At 48.7% G+C, this 16,881-nt stretch overlaps 1 long non-coding RNA gene across 1 annotated transcript; it reads left to right on the forward strand.

Annotated features, from left to right (window-relative positions):
* Positions 1-1,706: 1,706 nt before the first annotated feature.
* On the forward strand, positions 1,707-9,509 carry LOC109287858. The gene is made up of 2 exons (XR_002094992.1): positions 1,707-1,857; positions 7,662-9,509. It is a non-coding gene; the product is annotated as an uncharacterized LOC109287858 (long non-coding RNA).
* The last annotated feature ends 7,372 nt before the right edge of the window (positions 9,510-16,881 follow it).

A 16,881-nucleotide genomic window follows, 5' to 3' on the forward strand; every position in this document is an offset into this window, starting at 1 on the left:
TAATATATGCAAAAAATCTCCAAGAGATAAGAAAACAAAGACTAGACTATATGTCTCTGTGAAGCACCTTGTTAGACCCCTGGGTTAAGCTCTGTAGTGCTGGTGGTAGCAATGTGTGCTGCTATGCAGGCATGGTCTGGGTTGTGGGGGCAGGAAGGGTGGGATGGAGAGCTTGGATGATTAGCCAAGCTCTGCTTCTCTCTCCGTGATTGCCTCATGCTGCAAAGAAAGAGCCAAGGAGAGGAGAGCAAGAGAAACGCTTGCTCTGACATCTAGGGCACCTATACACATGCAGTGAGGCTGCTCCCACATGCTGTAATTACAACATGTCAGAGCAGACTTGATTAATTGAGTCTGCTGGAGTGTGGTAATTACTGCGCTCCAGTAGACTCCACCATCATGTTTGATGAGCTTTACTTAAAGCACCCCCACTGCCCTTTTTCAGCATGGGGATGCTGATGCATGAGATGCTCTGAGAGCCGCTCTAATTAAGGCACCCCCCCTACCCCCACTACCACCACCACCACTCCTGGAGCACATGTATAAATGCCCTATGAGCCCAAATAATGGGTTGGTTAATCTGGACCTGACCATCATGAATCTCTGGGGAAAAAATGTTTTGCAGTAGCCTCAGAGGTGATCTTCAATGAGGTGAAATGGATTTATGGCCAATTTGGTTTTTCTGATTTAAAAAAAAAAAAGGCAGGACTGACTGCACTGAGAGAAGAAGGCCATGTGGTTTTTAAGGCTTATTTTTTTTTTAAGTTTCAGAAACTGTTACATCTGCTCTTTCCTGCAGGACTTCTGGGGTGGGCAGCATCAAAGGGAAAGTAAGTGCTGAGCATCTAAAAGCTTGCGTGTCCTAAAGCGCTGTCTAATCCGTTGACTCGTAGTACTCTCCATCATGTCTGATGGACTCTTATGGTGATACCAGGGGCCATGGCCATTCAGGTTGGGGGTACTAGACTGGTGGATGACCACATGGCCTCCAGCTTCTAGGATAAGACCCATGGACAAGGGGCAAGACTGCCCTGAAGACCAAAACAAGAGGTGCTGTGTCCCTCCCTAGTGAGCAGCTGGAAGAACAGGTAGGTTGTGTATATCTTATCCTGTGTTTTTGTCCTGGCCTTTCACCATGTGATTTGCACCATACCAGCTTCCCACAGGCCTGTTGGGGCAAATTCCAGGGTGCGTAAAGACAGGGTGTAAATTCCAACTTGCTCAGGCGAGGTGAATACCGTACTCAGTTACTGAGATTAAACAACTTCAAGCCGTGATCCTATCAGCAGGGCTAGAGGGGAGCGAGCGATGGAGAGTTGTTCTAGTTTCTGTGCTCTGATACCATGAGCATGGGCAGCAGATACAAAAACCTCAGAAAGACAGAAGGTTGTTGATGGCAAGTGATGCCTTGTCCCATGGAAGGAGCTGTCTTCCAGACACCAAAGCCATTAAATACAAAGCAGGGGACTGTATTTTCTGTTCATAGTATATATGTGTTTGTGATGGGAGAAATGGCCTCTCCATAATCCTTGCTGTTATAAAATCCTCCCTGAAGGTTATCTAGCAAATAACCTCGCTTCCCCACCTTCCCCTCAGTCCCTGTTTCACTTGGGCTTTGTTTAGCTGTGAGGGGAAAATGTGCTGTAGATGGATTAGATTCCTAAAAGCCCTCTGACAGCTGAAGTGTGCATTGATATGGCACCAGCAGTGCCTCTGTTCAAAGCTTACCCTTCTTTGGGGCTGGAGCCGGAGAGGCAGAGAGAGAGATGTGCCCGACTGTTGCAGATGGACCCGATCGCTTAGGCCTGATCAAACATTGCTCAGTGTAATTGCATTAGAAGTTCTTGGGCTTTTAAGGTAAGGAATGTCTTCTCCATGCGCTAAAGCATGCTAATGAGTGGTGGTCATTGAATCCAGCCTTGTCAGCGATCCAGGCTGGGAGCAAGGTAACTTGCAGGCACTGGATTTCACAAGAAATGATTTTTTCCCCCTTCCTCAAGTGATCTATACTTGATAAGTTCTTCAGTGCCAGCGGCAGCATAAATACGGCAACTGGAAGCCAGCCAGCTTGAAAAAACTGAGCAGAGAAATGTACCAGGAATAGAATGGACAAACAGGACCCGAAATCTGAATTGACCTTTTCTTGCCTTCCTTTGCTTACAAGAAGTTGTTTGCTCTGCATAGCACAGTGTTCCCTCATTTACTTTCAGTAACTGGTTTTCCTTTTGCTTAATCAGACAAGCTTGTGACACACAGGAAAGGCCAAGCTGTGCCCTGGTAGACTTTTTTTAACCAGTAAACCTCTTGGGATAAGATAGGATAGAACCAATGAAAAGGCCTTGTTGGTCATAATTGGGATTTTCTTGATACCAGAGTCCAACTTTTCCCGGCCCTATCTTACAAGGGGACTTGATGGACCAGAAGAGAATCCATAAGATGTCTCCTGATTCAAATCAAGTCTGATAATAACTAACCAGTATTACTGACTGATGACTGTCCTGTGGCCTGTGAGAGAGGAGTTGGGTTTTTTATTTAAAGTCTTCATGTCCTAAACCAATCCTGCCACATGCTACAACCCTTTGGAGACAGGCAGAACTCTTCTGCTGACTCCCTGTGACAGCCAAGACTAGGTGAGTTTTACCATCCATAACCCCAGAGCAAAAGGATGTTGGGATCTGAGACAAAGGGAACTTGGGACATGGATGGAGCAGTCCTCGAAAAAAGACCTGTGCAGAGCCAAGCACAAGAAACTGCTTGCACTGAGGTTGGTTTTGCTGCTTGTATTCAAATTTATCATGTGGGATTAGGGGACTGACAGCAAGGGTCTCTAAAGGTGACTTCCCCAGGTGTTATCCCCCATTGACAAATATGATCTCACAAACCACTTGCTCATGTAGTCATAGAATCATAGAAAATTAGGGCTGGAAGGGACCTCAGGAGGCCATCTAGTCCAACCCCCTGCTCAAAGCAGGACCATCCCCAACTAAATCATTCCAGCCAAGGTTTTGTTGAGCCGGGCCTTAAAAACCTCCAAAGGGTGGAGATTACACCACCTCTCTAGGTAACCCATGCCAGTGCTTCATCACCCTCCTAGTGAGAGAAGTTTTTCCTAATATCTAACCTAAACTTCCCTTGCTGAAACTTGAGACCATTGCTCCTTGTTCTGTCATCTGCCACCACTGAGAACAGTCCAGCTCCATCTTCTTTCAACCCCCTCCCCTTCAGGTAACTGAAGGCTGCTATCAAACCCCCTCTCAGCCTTTTCTTCTCTAGACTAAATAAGCCTAGTTCCTTCAACCTCTCCTCCTAAGTCATGTGCCCCAGTCCCCTAACCATTTCCATTGCCCTCTGCTGGACTCACTCCAACTTGTAGTGGGGGGCCCAAAAATGGACGCGGTTCTCAGGTGTGGCCTTACCAGTGCTGAATAGAGGGGAATACTCACTTCCCTTGATCTGCTGGCAATGCTCCTACTAATGCAGCCCACTATGCCATTAGCCTTCTTGGCAACAAGAGCACACTGCTGACCCATATCCAGCTTATTGTCCACTGCAACCCCCAGGTCCTTTTCTGCAGAGCTGCTGCATAGCCAGTCAGCCCCCAGCCTGTCCTGGTGCATAGGATTCTTCCATCCTAAGTGCAGGACTTTGCATTTGTCTTTGTTGAACCTCATGAGATTTCTTTTGGCCCAATCCTCCAATTTGTCTAGGTCTCTCTGAATCCTAGCCCTACCCTCTGGTGTCTCTGTTACTCCCCACCCCAGCTTGGTGTCATCTGCGAACTTGCTGAGGGTGCAATCCATCCTATCTTCCAGATCCTTAATGAAGATATTGAACAAAAGCAGCCCCAGGACCAACCCCTGGGGCACTCCACTTGATACCGGCTGCCAACTAGACCTAGAGCCATCGATCACTACCCGTTGATCCCAACAATCCAGCCAGCTTTCTATCCACCTTACAGTGCATTCATCCGACCCATACTTTGTTAACTTGCCTGCAAGAATACTGTGGGGACTGTATCAAAAGCCTTGCTAAAGTCAAGGTATATCACACCTACTGCTTTTCCCGCATCCACAGGGCCAGTTATCTTGTCATAGAAGGCAGTCGGGTTGGTTAGGCATTACTAACCCTTGGTGGATTCATGCTGACTATTCCTGATCGCTTTCTTTTCCTCCAAGTGCTTAGACATGGATTCCTTGAGGACCTGCTTCATGATTTTTACAGGGACTGAAGCTGACTGGTCTGTAGTTCTCTGGATTCTCCTTCTTTCTGTTCTTAAAGATGGGCACTATATTTGCCCTTTTCCAATTGTCCAGAAATTTCAACCGATTGCCACAAGCTTTCAAAGATAATGGCCAGCAGCTCTACAGTCACATCAGCCAACTCCCTCAGTACCCTTGGATGCATTGCATCCAGCCCCATGGACTTGTATATGTCCAGCCTTGCTACATGGTGCCAAACCTGTTTTTTCACAATTGAGGACCGCTCACCTTTTCCCCAAACCGTGCATGCTGGCGCAATTATCTGGGAGCTGACCTCGCCTGTGAAGATGGAGGTAACAACTTGATTGCTTCCCCCATTCAGTAAGGGACCCACATTTTCCCTGACCTTCCTCTTGTTGCTAACATACTTGCAGAGACCCTTCTTGTTGCCCTTCACATCCCTTACTAGCTGCAACTCCAAATGTGCTTTGGCCTTCCTGATTTCATCCCTGCATGCCCAAGCAATACTCTTATACTCTTCCCTAGTCTTCTGTCCAAGCTTCCACTTCTTGTAAGCTTCTTTTTTGCGTTTAAGCTCACCAAAAAGTTAGCTGCTAAACCAAGCTGGTCACCTGCCATATTTACTATTCTTCCTGCACGTTGGGATGGTTTGTTCCTGCACCCTCAGTAAGGTTTCTTTAAAATACAACCAGCTCTCTGGGACTCCTTTTCCCCTCAGACTGGCCTCCCAGGGGATCCTGCCCATCAGGTCCCTGAGGGAGTCAAAATCTGCTTTTCTGAAGTCCAGGACCCTTACTCTGCTGCTCTCCTTTCTTCCCTTCCTCGGGATCCTATTGTCTCATGGTCACTGCTGCCTAAGTTGCCGTCCACTTCTAAATCCCCCACCTGTTCGTGCGCAGCAGGTCACAAAAAACACAGTCCCTAGTTGTCCTCTCCAACACGTGCACCAGGAAGTTGTCTCCAATGCTCTCCGAAAGCTTCCTAGATTGCCTGTGCACTGCTGTATTGCCCTCCCAACACATGCCAGGGTGACTGAAGTCCCCGTGAGAACCAAGGCCTGAGATCTGGAAACTTCCATTAGCTGTCTGAAAAAAGGCTCATCTACCTCATCCTCCTCAACCAGTGGTCTATAGCAGACACCAGCCGTGACAGCACCCTTGTTGCTCTCCCCTCTGACGCTAGCCCAGATACTTTCAATAGGTCTATCTCCAATCTCATACTGGAGCTCTGAGCAATCAAGCAGCTCTTTATACATGAAGTGCAACTCCTCTTCCTCTTCTCCCCTGCCTGTCTTTCCTGAGCAGTTTGTACCCCTCCATGACAGTGCTGCAGTCATGCAAGCTCCCACCACGTCTCTGTTATTCCAGTCGCGTCATAGCCCTCTGACTGCAAGGCCTTCCTGTTCTTCCTGCTTGTTTCCCAGGCTCTCTGCATTGGTGTACAGACACCTGAGCTAACTGATTGCCCTGCTTTCTCAGTACGAATAAGGAGGCCATCTCTGTTGCCCCTCTCCTCTTGTGCTTCTTCCAAGTCACCCACTTACCTCAGGGCTTCAGTCACTAGGTTAGTGAGCCTGTCTGTGAAGATGTTCTTCCTTCTCTTTGTCAGGTGGATCCCATCTCTTCCTAGCAATCCTTCTTCTTAAAACAACATCCCATGGTTGAAGAAGCCGAATCCCTGCTGCCGACATCCCCTGTGCAGCTATGCATTGATCTGCAAGATGCACCTGCTTCTGCCTGGGCCCTTCGCTTTGACTGGAAGGATTGAGAGCACCACCCGTGCTCCCGTCCCCTTCACCCTTGCACCCAGAGCCCAGTAGTCACTCTTGATCTGCTCGGGGTCACCCCTGGCAGTATCATCAGTGCCCACAAGGATATGCAGCATGGGGTAGTAGTCAGGGGGTCGGACAAATCACAGTAATCCTTCCATGATATCTGATGCGGGCAGCAAGCAGCAGTCCTGCTTCCAGACCTCAGCAAGCAGCAGACCTCCCAGAACAACAGGTCAGGCTGGCAGATGGATATCTCGGTCGCCTGCAAAAGAGACACTCCAGCCACCGCCACCAGTTGCTTTCTCTTTGTGGCAGTGGTCTTTATCCTCCCCACCTTGGGGATTCCTGACTTGGGTTTTGCCACCAGTGGAACGTGCTCCTCCTCCTCTGTTGCTGGTGCTCCATAGCTGTTCTCCAGGCAAACCACTGCAGGGGGAATGATGGCAACTTCTTGCTGCCAGGAGTCACAAGCTTCCACCTTCTACCTTCCTGAGAGTCCATGCCCTCTTCCTTTTCTAGCACCGCCTCTGGCTGTCCTTCTTCCACGGTCCTGGAGGCTTCCTCCGCATGGAATCAGTGAAGTCCTCATGGTGGAGGATGCTTTGGAGCCTTGCTACCTCCTCCTGGAGCTCTCTTGCCTTCTCCCTGAGGGGCATAACCAGAAGGCACCACTCACACTGCAGGCACGCTGCCACCTGGCTAATGCTGGAAGGAGCCTGCAAGTCGCAGTCTGCACAGCGCCAAACCAGGACCTGGGTGGAAGCCTTGATGGTGTGTGGTCCTGCCTGGACAGACACCTCACAGGTGGAAGCAGAGAGAGAGGCTGGAAGTGGCAGTGGCTCTGGGATTGTGGCATCCTCCAGCCATCTCCCTGGGTCTTCTAATCTGCTGCCTCTCACTTCTTGCCTCTCTTCCCGAGCAGACCTTCCCTAGCAAACTCCTCTGTAGCTGGCCTGTTTGCTGGTCTTTGATCCTGAAGGGTTCTTTTTCCTGCAAATGCTTTTCCTCTGGGCAAGTGTACAGTGAAGGAATGTGTGAGAGAGTTTCCAGGCAAACTACCCCTTGCTCTGGACTCTTGTTAAACAGAGGGATGAAGTATTGGTCTAGCTGCTGAGTTTTAGTTGCTTAAAATAAAGCTGTTTGGCAACTGTTGATCCTTCTGGATCATGATGTTTGCATGAGGGGTCACCTAGACCAGGGGTTGTCAACTGGGGGTACATGCAGGTGGGGATGGAGCACTGCCACGCAGGCACCACCCATCTGGCTGGACACATGATGGTTCCTGACGCTCCGCATCCAGCTGCATGCCACTCTTCCCCCGCCCCCCGCTTGGCATCCGGAGGTACGCTGCTCCGTGTCCAGCTGCCAGGTGGGTACAATGGTTCAAAAAGGTTGAAAACTCCTGACCTAGACCTTCGATGCATATGCCTAGGCAGGAGTGTTGGAGGAGCAGAGGCTGCCCAGACCTTTAGGCTACTGAGCAGAATCCAAAGGCCAGACTGAGTGCAGAAGTTTGGTGCCTCCATGGCTGTATTTGTATAAGCATCCAGGAATTGAACCCGGGTCCCCTGTGTGGCAGATAAGGATGCGACCACTGAACCACAGGGGACTGTAATAAAGCTATGTACATTGGTCTTAATTGCATATTAAAAAAAAAGCTTATTTTACAGGCTCCCCTTCAAAGACAGGGGCAGCAAACTGACCTGTGAACTGCTTGCAAACTGTCCTGTTTGCTTCTCCCTGGTTGTCTGGAGTGTCTCCTTATATACCTCTCCTGGGCCAGGACTGGCTTAGGCCCCTTTGTTAAAGCCTTTTGTCACACCTAGGCAGAAATCAATCAGCAATCAGCCCACCCAGTTGCTCGGAGCACAGACCCAAGCGCATAATCCACCAAACAACCCTCAGCAAGCCAACCACACGGGCCACTCTGGCTCACTTACCTTCCCAGAGCAGGATCTGGTGCCTGGTTCCTCTTCCCCTTCCTCCTATTGCTCCCAGCAAACTTCTTGCAAGTTGTCCTGTTTGCTTTCCCCTGTCCATTGGCCTTAGGAGACTCTTCCCGCTTTCCAATAAGAAATTAACTTACCCTATTTCCGTTTCAACACTAGAGAAAGAGTCAGCCTGCTGAGGTAGGTTTGAGTTCGGGAAACCCAATTCAGACATCCCTGGGTTCTGATCCATCTTAAAATAGTCTCAGTCACTTTAAATAAAAAAGGATCCTGGTTCTTGAGTGTCCTCAAATATAAATGTGCAATGAAATCAAGGAGGGAATTTGGTGCAATTAATATAATATGTCTGTATAATCTAAAGAGACTCTATCCCTTAAAAGAATTTAACTAAAGTGCAGTTCTAATATAATGACTTTTTCCAGACTAAACCTCTAAAAACACTGATGGAAAATTAATTTATTCTATTTATTTTTCCCTTCCCAGTTGAATCTGCTTTTATTTAATGCCAGATAGTATGGTTGAACTTTCAATGGGGCTCATTTAAAAAACTTCTAGAATTGATTGATTTAGAGCTGCCTTCCCCACATTTAGCTAGATAGATGCTTGAATCTGAGTGTCATGAGCTACACAATAACAGCATCACTCAACAGCTCTTGTTACGTTTTGGCTGTAACTTCCACCATTATAGATTTTTTTTTTTTTTTTTTTAAACCAACCTATTTTTTAGAGCTGAGCCTGGTTTGACAACTCTCAAGAGAAATCAGCTCCTCCATAATAGATCATAAATGCCTAACAAGTGCCTCAAACCTTTAAGGCCTGGAGTGACCACTGCCCACATCTCTAAAGTCCAGTCATCTGCGGGCTGGCTTGTAAGAGACAAGGGAGCCAGCTGGGATGGCAGTGGTTCTGCAAGAGGTAGGACATATGCCTGCCTTTGTGATCCCCTGCTGGGAACCAGGTCGGCTACTGGTCCAACTCACAACAACCCCAGGGCTGCTCTGACTTTTCACTAGCTGGGGATTATCGGAGGCACTGCAGCTCTGCCCCTGAGCTACACTATTTAGGACTGCTGTAGCTAGTGCCAAGTGTTTAGCTAAGAGTGCAAGCTGGGTGTGAACGGGGGCTTGTTCACACCTAGGTTAAAATGGCAGCAATTTAGTGGCAGGTTTTGAACTGACCCCAATGACTATCATAATGCTTCTCCCTCAGACCCCCTGGCACTGTCCAGTGACCTTTAGTAAAAGCGAGGTCAACTCTCTGCAAAGTCCATCGGCTTTAGAAAATTACCTTCTAAAACAAACCACTGCCTTTACGCGGAGACAAATGATTTGTTTGGTTTATGGCAGCTTGCCCTTCTTACTCTATGCTATTCTTAACTTTTCCCTTATGACTCCCTCCCCTAGTTTCCTCCACTAGTCTGCCTTCAACCGCCCCATCACGTAGGTAGGGACTAAGCAACAATCTGCTTTTTGTGTAGTCAAGAGAGGAAGAGCCTTGACGTTTTTTTCTAAACAATAGTCTTATTATGCGTCTCTTGTCCAGGTGAAATAGAATTCCTTATTAACTAAATGTGTTTTTCTGATTTGTTTCTCATTTGAAACTCATGGGGAAAATGTGGGCAGCCTTTCCAAGCTCAGAAACCTGCGAAAAGGACACTTGTACAAATAGGCTGAGCGTTCCTGCCTCTGTGAATAGGAGCTATTGATTCATTAAGCTGAGCCACTGAGAGGGCAGCAGCGATTTCCTGTGAACTGACAGCGTGTACCGCAGCACTGGCTGCTGTGATTGCTCTATTTCAGGGTAGGTCAGTTTTTGTCTCCCAAATGCCTGTAGCGCTGGGTTCTGCCTGAAAAATATGGGGTGAGCCAAACCCTTGGAGTGTTTATCTGTCCTTATTCAGCCAAATTTGAGAGAGAAGAAATCATGCCTTCTCCCCATCCCTCAGATAGAGGGGAACTTGTACACGACCTGAACTCCTCCAGGGCGAGAAGCGTTCATGCTTCTGTAGCATATCCCCAGCCTGCCCCTAGCCCCCCATTGATCCAGCACTCAGTGAATGGGTGAGGGCCAGAACAGGAGGGTATATGGGCCCTTGCCCTGCCTGATCAACAATAAATGATTATGTTCATATGGGTAGTGGAGTCCAAAGGTCCAGCCAGTCCCTGAGGTTAGCATGCTTAAGGCACACCAGTTTCTATTGCCGGTGGGGCATAAAAGGGCAACGTGGCTGGCATCACATCCTGCTGCCTTTTGACTCCAAAGTTTCAGTGAGCAAGTGCCTGTTTACACCTGGGTTGGCAGGAAGCCACCTGCAGCAGAAGCGTACAGCTGGGCTCCCACTCAGGCCTGGGAAGCCCCAGCAAGATGCCATCACCATTCTGCCCATGCACCCCAGCCAGACAGGTAGGGTCTGTATTCAATTTCTTGCAGCTCCTTCAGTGCTGGGGAGTCCCAGGTCAGTTGTGGTAGCACAGGGGACAGAGTGAAGGGCTGCACTGTGCAGCATAATGATGGGTGAAGTTGGCATGTGCCCTCAGCTGCAGGGTTTGCTGCAGGTGTCCATGTATGTGCTGGCCAGCCAGTCAGCTTGCTCGTGCTCCTCTGGGGCATCAGAATAGCCCTTGCTGCTCAACAGCACATCCTCACATCCACTCCCTTTGTGCCAGGGCTGTGCTGACACGGGATTTGTACCAAGATAGGGTGGAACATGGCAGCACTATTGGGAAGCTGCACTCCTACACAGATCCATTTCTCGGTCAGGAAAGGAGGCTGATGCTGGCAACCTGACATCAGCCTTGGAAACCCTGTAGCATCTTCCGGCACCTGATATGAAGAGAGAGGCTATGGTCCTATAGTCGGAGTTTTTGCAGATGCAGGGGACCTGGGTGCAATTCCCCTTGCTCCACCACAGCCTCCTTCCTACATAAATCCGTTTATTCTCCATGCATCAGTCCTGATCTGACCAGTAGTAGGTACTTGGGTATTAGAGCCATGAGGGCTAGGGAAGTCTCTGTGATAAAGGTGGGTTGATATTGAAATGAGAGACTGAACAGAGGGTGCTGGAAGAGGGATACATGCAGGCTTCCCACGGGGTGTGTTGGGGCAGGTGTTCTTATGACCAGATCTTCCTTATTCTGACTGGAGCACCGAGGCAGTGCAGCAGATGGGCCTCTGATTACTGGCTTGTCCCATTGCTCTACTCCGTGTCTGAGGGATGCAGCTACACATTAAGTTTTAAATCACCAGGGAATTGTCTCCAATGTTTCAAGGAGCCTTGGCAGCACACTTCCCTCCCTGATTTGATGTTAAGTGAGTGGTAATAGCACACCCAGGCATTGAGAAAGGAGCTGCATGACAATTTCTCTTTAACTCTGGAGACCTCATCAGCCTCTACCTTGACACCTCAGCTAGGGATATTTGTAGGAAGGTGATGCAGTGCATGTATTCAGCTGCCCACAAAGTTGTTGGAGGCCTAGAGGCTGGTCAGCTAAGTCTGGCAGTCAACATCTTTGTGATGATTAGCTATTAGCTTCATTAACCAATGGAGGCGGTGAAGCCTTTTGGTCATTTGTCCTTCCTGAGGCTGGTGCTGGCTTATTTTATGAGAAGAAACCCCCCTGAGTAAAAGCTGGCAGAGCAACTGTAATTGTTGCTGTGCCCCCATGCCCTCGTTCTGACTGGGGAAATGGATGCAGCCATAACAGCTGAGGAGGCCTTTCAGCTCGCAGCATTTGGGCTCCTGCGGTGTGCTTCAAGGTGTTCAGCTGGAAGGTCTTGGAGCGTGGAGAAGAGTTCATTACTTGCAGTAATCTTAGGGAGGAGCTGCCTCAGTTTTTGTTGGCAAGCTCCTACTGAAAAACATTAGACCACTTTTATTTCGGCAACCCATCAAAGATTACCCAAGTATAAAACGTGGCTTTCTGTCCCTCTGTTTTTTTCCATCCGTAGGCAGGAAGGTCATGTTTTCCTATCTCTGATGGGGTGGGGGAGGTTGTGAGGAATCATGTTCATAGGCATCTATGAGGATGAAAGAGTATTATCATCGCAAAGACTAAGATTGCCCAAACAAGCCAGGCAATGCCCGTGGTGAATGCATGGCAACTCTCTGACCAAAGGCCTTGCACTTTTTTGGCACTTCAGCCCCAGAGGCCCAGTCAGCGATGTGGAAGTCTGAGCAAGAAACGAGCCTTTCTTGTAAAGCCCTTGCAAGAGGCTTGTTCCTCCTTCAACTTTCCTCCAACCAAAAGACTCCCCCAACCCTTTTGAAGGGCACCCTGCCCCTAAATTCTCTGTCCAGGGTCCTGGATAACCTTCCATGCTAGTTGTAGGCTCTCCTGCCCTCTCTCCGTGAGTTTGCTTGGACGTTCAGTGTCTGGCCACCCCTCGCTACTCTGGCTTGTACAGCCAGGGAAAATCTTCTCCTGGGGTCAAGTCCTTGATTACTTGAAACCAGACAGGGTCTCCATAGCCTGGCACCCTCACTGTGCACAATTAGAGTTTCCCTCACAGCCATTCCCCCAAACCCATCGGGGGATAAAAACAACTTTAAGTGGTTCCGACTGGGAACAAATTACTCTCCCTCCACCCCCCACATGCACACACAATTAACGTGTAGGACTCACTGCTGAGGTAGTGGGACCGAAAGCCTAACCAGATTGTTTTAAGCAATAACAGCAACATGCCTAAGAACGTCAGCAATTACCTTAGACAAAATTAAAAGTCATACGCGATCTACATCCTCATGCCTCAGGGAAGGAGTTGGCCACTACACATCTGTGATCGAGAAGAAACTCCCCCCATGGGCAGATTGTTCCACGGATGCCTACAGAGGACAGAGGAAGTTCCCTTTTGAAAGTACAGGTGTTGGACTTGCTCGGTACTGCAGGATGGATCCGGACCACAGCTCTTTCTGCAGTCCAGAACACCTTCAAGAGGAAATTCACACCTTCAAGAGCAAATTGGATGCTTATCTTGCTGGGATCCTATGACCCCAGCTGACATCCTGCCCTTTGGGCGGGGGGTGGACTCCATGATCGTCCGAGGCCCCTTCCAGCCCTAATGTCTATGAAATCTATGAAATCCAATCACCATTGAGGTGTGGTGGCATTAATCCCCATGGCTGCTGCATCTTGTGTTTGCTGCTCGTGCTCCCCCCACTTTTCCCCTATTGTAATTTTAGTTGACAGGAGTGGCTAAAAACACTCACTTTGGCGGCAGGTAAGGGAGTGGGAGATGAGCAGAGTTAGCTTCTTGAGTCCCAGAGCCATGTGAAAATGGCAGCTTTAGCAGCTGCAGAGATTACCACCACTTGCTCAGGGGCCCCAACAGCCACAGCATGAGCCCTGTGGGCTAAACACAGACCACAGAGGTGGGTAGTCCAGCCTGTGAAAAGCCCCATGGGCCATATGTTAGACACCTCTGCTCTAATACTGAGCTGAATGGGTCTGGTCCATGCTGTGGTTACTTATCCTCCTAAGAGCAAAAGTAAAACTAGCATCACTATCTAAAGCAGCAGTGGATCAGGTTTCTAAAGGTATTCTGATACCTAAAGAGGTAGATTTGTGGGGGAGGGTGGTCTTGGACTTTTCAAAATCTTAAGCAACTGTAGAACTGAGCTCCTACTATTGATCTAAACCCATTCACACCCAAACTAAATTTGAGCTTCTCAGTGCAAGCACTGGCTGGCTGGTGGGAACAGGACAGTGGGAGGCAGCAGTATGCATTGAACAGGCTTTCTCGCCATGTGGTTGTTATGGTAATGGCAGTTTTGGGGTCTGCTTGGGAGGCAGCATGCAGCAAGCTACATTTGTTGCTCTGTATTACAGCAAATCGATAAATGAGCAGCAGCCTTCGTTGAGATGGAGCCAGGGAAGGCATTCGGGAGAACTGAATGGCAAAGCGGCTTCCTGGAGCACAATTGATCACCAAAGACCTGTCAGCCCTCGGAGCTGTAAACAACACACGTGGCTGTCTGTGTTTGTGGGGACGGCTTCAGTTATACACCTACCACTGAGATGGCCATGGCCAGCAGCTGCACCAAAGAACACCTCACTGGGTTTGACCTCAAGACAGATTTTTAGAGTCGGTCTCTCCCCTCTTCTGGGTGCAGGCACACCACTGCTAAGCATCCCACAGCATTGACCTCCTAGGGCTGAGCATACAGGTCAGGAATACTTGCACATGAGACCTACCCAGAGTATGACAAAAGAAGGCTAACTTCTTTCTTCTGAGCAGGGAAAGAACCTGAGCTCCTAAGTTTAGGCTCTGGGAGGGCAACAGGGCTAGGCCAGCTGTGGTGAACTAAATCTTTCCTTCGGTACATAGTGAAAAGTCTCGGCTCTGGGCAGGGTAGCCTGATAATGAGAAACAGTGTTCATTGGGTGGAGGCAGGTACATGCTAACTTAAAAAAATCTTGCTTGTTGTAAGGCATATCTTGGCTGCATAAACTCACTCTCCTTTGGTTAAGGTGATTTAGACACCAAGCTGAAAAAGCTTCTCTGAGTTCTTAATAGAAGTGGCCGGCATGGAGAAAGTTCTCACTTAGTTCTCCCCCACCCCCAGGTTAAGAGAACAGCTGAGCTTCTGAAGAGCAGGAAAGGAGATTTGAAGGTGGAAGCCTGCTTTATGCTGTGGTGGCAAAGGCTGCAATATCTAAGTTCTCGGTTGTGACAGTGGTTCTTGGTGGTGACAGAACAAGGAGCAATGGTATCAAGTTGCAGCCAGGGAAGTTTAGGTTGGATATTAGGAAAAACTTTCTCACTAGGAGGGTGGTGAAGCACTGGAGCAGGTTACCCAGAGAGCTGATGGGATCTCCATCCTTTTGAGGTGTTTAAGGCCCAGCTCAAGAAAGCCTTGGCTGGAAAGATCTAGTTGGGGCTGGTCCTGCTTTGGGCCTAGATGACCTCCTGAGGTCCCTTCCAACCTTCATTTTCTATGATTCTAAGTATTTTTCCTCCATGTATGCACCATTAAAAAGAGTAGAGAAGCTAGATTCCTTCCATACTCCACACAGAGAGCAACAGGAGCATTTGCCCATCACAAGTCCCTGTGACCAGTTGGCAATACCTTCTTGTTTCCAGATCCCAACCACGTAAGTAAGTAGGACCCTTTTAGTCCACTTTGGGGAAGGCTGAAGATCCCTCAGGCAGGATGGGGATTGATGTTTGTCCATAGCTGTGAGGGCAGCCCTGTGAACAGCCAGAGCCTTTCTGGGCCATTGCCTGAATAGAGAACTCCAAACAGTGGCAGTAGCTGGGTTTTATTGCTGTGTTCTACGCTTTTGCCAATGACTATGAGATTTGGGATAGATGACTGACTTGTTTGTGAAAGCACTGGCATGCAGCCTTGGTTTCTGAACTGACTGGATTCTTGGGACTTTTTGTTTAATGTGGGTTTTTTATAGAACGACTTCTCACTGGTGCTATTCCACTGGTAGTGGCAACAGCGGGGGCTCCAGTATAAACGGAGCACTGCTAGCATTACAACCTATGGGGTCATGTAGATATTCTCTAATCTCGCTTAAACACACCAGTACCAGGTCTATACTAATAATATGTATAGCTGGAAAATCTGAAGAAAAACGTAGCACAGGTGAAGCCTGTCTGCTCCAGATAAAAATGTTGGTTGCCTCCATGAACTAAGAGGTCAGGAACCTGTCTGGAGTTTCTTGGCTGGATTTCAACACCAGCAGTAGACAGGGGTAGAACGGGTGTGTAACAGCCCGGAGCTCCCTCTTCCCTTCCTGCATTGGTTTGTGGGAGTGTCCCAAGGGTAGGGTGACTCTGCCTTGGGGTCCTGCATCTGAGATGTGGTCTTGTATTTGCTTTGTTGCTGTTTGATGAGATGAGAGCAGGTCTTGTGCCACTGGCATTTTAACCGCTGCAGAAATGACTGTGGGAGGGAGGGGCTATTGGTCCTATATCTGAGCGTCCCACCCTACCACTTAATGCATTAGCAAAACTGTATGTGCCAAGTTGAGATGGTGCCTACTGTTCAGGGCAGTCTCGTGTCCCCAGCTGTAGCTAGATAATTCATCTCTCCCTCATGCAAGCAATAAGCTCACCCTGGAAAGGAAAGGAGAGAAACTGGGCACACTTGCTGTTTGGATAGACATAGGGAATACCATAAAAATGTCTTTTCAAAGGCTGGACTAGGCCATGAGGTCTCCAATGGAAGGCTCCATGGAGGCTGTTGCTGAGGCTCAGTAACAGCGTGACTGGCGAGAGGGGAAGAAGCAAACAGCCGGCCCTGTTCTGTTCAGAATAAAGGTGAATTGCAACAGCATCTGAATGTGCCTGCTAAGGATCTCCTGAAGGGCCCCTGTGTACCTTTCCAGATGTTTTCTTTTCTTTGCCAACATCTGCCCCTGCTCTTACGTCGCAGAACATATTTTAGTCTCTGTTTAATGTGCACTGAATAGTTTCTCAAGCTCTCATTGCAAAGTACATCCAGTTCTGTCTGGGCTTTTTGTTCCCATTCCCATCTATCTTCTTGACATGTCTGTATCTTCTCTCCCTCTCCAGGTCCCCATATGTGTCCTTAGTGTTCCTGAGCTGCTTTGTTCCTGGAGATGGACTTGTTTTAGGGAATGGTGGTAGTAGGCTCCACTCAATTATGCTCATTCACAGTGCTTGGATTGCATGTCCGCCTCCTTGGCATGCAAATGATGTCCTTTGAGCCATCATTTGCACGCCAAGGCCATGATCCCTCTGTTGCCCTATACCTCACATGGTCAATGACATTAGTGAAAATTAATTGAAAATCACTACCCTTCCAAGTTGTCAACAGCAGATCTGGCTTTAGGAATGGAGCTTAGTACCAGCCAGTTGAATCTCCGAATCACCCAGGCCAGGCCCATCCCCTGCCCGCCCCAGCTCCCAGCACTTGGGGGAAAAAAGCCCTGGCTCAGCAGGTGCTACCGGGCAGGGGGCAATTCCCTGC

The sequence above is a fragment of the Gavialis gangeticus genome, unplaced genomic scaffold, assembly GCF_001723915.1.
Source record: "Gavialis gangeticus isolate Ggan-Ray unplaced genomic scaffold, GavGan_comp1, whole genome shotgun sequence".
Lineage (NCBI taxonomy): Eukaryota > Metazoa > Chordata > Crocodylia > Gavialidae > Gavialis > Gavialis gangeticus.